The sequence below is a fragment of the Protomyctophum parallelum genome (genome assembly GCF_964188405.1).
Source record: "Protomyctophum parallelum genome assembly, chromosome: 9".
NCBI classification, from domain to species: Eukaryota; Metazoa; Chordata; class Actinopteri; order Myctophiformes; family Myctophidae; genus Protomyctophum; species Protomyctophum parallelum.
In genome coordinates, this window is record NC_139706.1 from 6607121 (window position 1) to 6609713 (window position 2593).

The following is a 2593-nucleotide window of genomic DNA, read 5'->3' on the forward strand; positions in this document are numbered from 1 at the left end:
CAGTCAGTCACTCAGATGATACAGTCTGTTTCTAGCGAAAATCTAACTAATCTAACTTCAGCAGCAGTAACAATAGCGCTTTCTCTCAGTCAGTTGATTCTTCATATCCATATGAGTGAAGCGGCCGGGATGACATGTTTATTTTTCAATCACAGTTCTTATATGAGGCAATCTAAAATCCCCCCCTATGGGGATTACAATGCAAATAAAAAGTACATGAACCTGTGGATTTGCGCCCTTTACCGATATTGACATCAGACTTCAGTGCTCTATATAGCTTATAACCAGGGTCCACAGGGTTACGGTTGTTGCATGACAAAAAAACAAATGCTCGCTCAAAAAAAAAAAACGAATCCTACCTAACAACGTCCACCAGGAAGAGGAGTGGTCCGAGGATGGACCCTGAGGGACCCCAGTCAACATGTATTCACCAGTGGTGTAAAGCAACTAAGTACATTTACTTAAGTACTGTTCTTAAGTACAATTTTGAGGTATTTGCACTTGCTTACTTGAGTAATTACAATTTCCAATGCTTTCACGTCTACTCCACTACATCTCGGATGCCAATATTGTACTTTTTACTTTAGGCCTACCTGGCCATAATTATTACAAAAGATCTTTATACATTTGAAAACATGAAATGGGACATTCTGCATAATGAGTACTTTTACTATTGGTACTTTGAGTACATGACATGTAGATGCCAATACTTTTGTACTTTGTAATTCCATACTTTTAGTTCTATAGCAGAGTATTTCTACATTGCAGAATTGATACTTTTACTTAAGTAAAAAAGTGTGAGTTCCACCACTGGTTTTCACACAACCATCAACATCTCATGTACAGCATTAGTCCACCAGCAGCAGCCAATCAGCCATTGATTGCACCTCTTTCCAAAGTTTTCAAAAAAATACCTGGTCCGTGTATTCTTCGGCCATTCAAATTTTAATTTCAAAAAGGGGGATTCGGAAATAAATAGTTATCATAAAGCTCAAATATTACCCGATTCCAGATTTTCGTTGGTGTGTTTTCTAAACAGAATCAGGATTTTAACCCATTTTGGGGCGGGAACCCCTTTTGGTGTTTGGCATTATGTCACGCTTTAGCTATTGAAAAATAGCAGATCTACAAGCTCATACGAGCTTGTAGGTCTGCTATTTTTGAAATATCGAAGAACGACTGACATAGAAACACAGCTTTTTCAGAAAACTGTCAGGATGTAGAAGACATTTTTAGAATCTGATCTCAGGTCAGAATGGGTTAAAACAACAGTACGAAAGCTGCTTAATAGCGGTACTGAATACTGTGGTCCGTGGGCCCGGCTCGAACCGCCTCGAAGCTCCGGGCAGCCCCTCTTTGGGCCTGGGGGTGCCAAGCGGGGTCCCGTGGGGGGCCCCACAGTCACCCCCCTCCTCCCCCTCTGCGCCCCCCTCCTCCCCCTCTGCGCCCCCCTCCTCCCCCTCTGCTGAGTAGCTCCGGGGGCGGGGCATGGGGGCACGGACTGTTTTCCTAATACCATTTGCCAAAAGAAATATTCGAATGCAAATGGCCGAAAACAACACGGACCTGTATGCCCTAAAACCCCCATCTGTAGGCATACACACACACACACACACCGTCTGTCAGGTGACAGCGCGCAACTTGGGAATTACACACACATTTAGGGGACTTCTCTTGAGGTCAGAGTAGTATTTCACAAATATACAACTTTTGAGCATTTATGATCATTCATTCAGCGTTGATAATTAAACTATACGTCTATTAGCAAAACACAGCAACACATTCATATATACATACATACTGTGTAGTGTACATACATACTGTACATACTGTACATACATACATACATACATACATACATACATACATACATACCAAACAAACTTTGCTATAATTATAATCCATGTTCATCATTATATTAAAAGCTCTAGGAAAGGCAGCGAAGATGCAGGATAAGGCAGATCTGTATACGACGACTCTACAGATAATCTATATACTCTGGATCTACAGATCTATATACTCTGGCACGTTGACATGAGATGGATCTTTGAATTAAAGGGTTTCATTTGCCGTCTATTAAAAGTGTTGTTGTTGTGAAGTGAGTGATGCAACGCCGTGTGGGGGTTCCCGGAAGTTCCAGACCCACAGGAACGTGGCCAGGGTGTCGGGTCGGCCCGGTTCCGGCGAGCCGCTAAACGAAGCGACGCGTTGTGAGCTTGTAGATCGGCTGTTTTCACTACAGTATAGTTTGCGTTTGGGTCACGCGGGCATTCGTCTAATTCCTCTTTTTGGGTCCCAAACGGGCTAAAAGGGTTGGGAACAACCATGTGTTTGAACCCATTTAGATGTGAGAGGACGCATCCGTGTCGCCTTATTTCTTTGAAACATTTTTTTGGAAAAAACATATTTTCAGATGGGGGCCAAATACAGAACATTCTGAAAAAGGTTGAGCACCACTGACATATAGAAACAAAGGTTTTTCAGAAAACTGTAAGGATTTAGAAGACTTTTTTTTTTTTTGTAATCGTCCTCAGGTCTAAACAGGTTAAACTAACACCGATGAGGAATGTGCTCTCTACAAGAGTTTAATAAT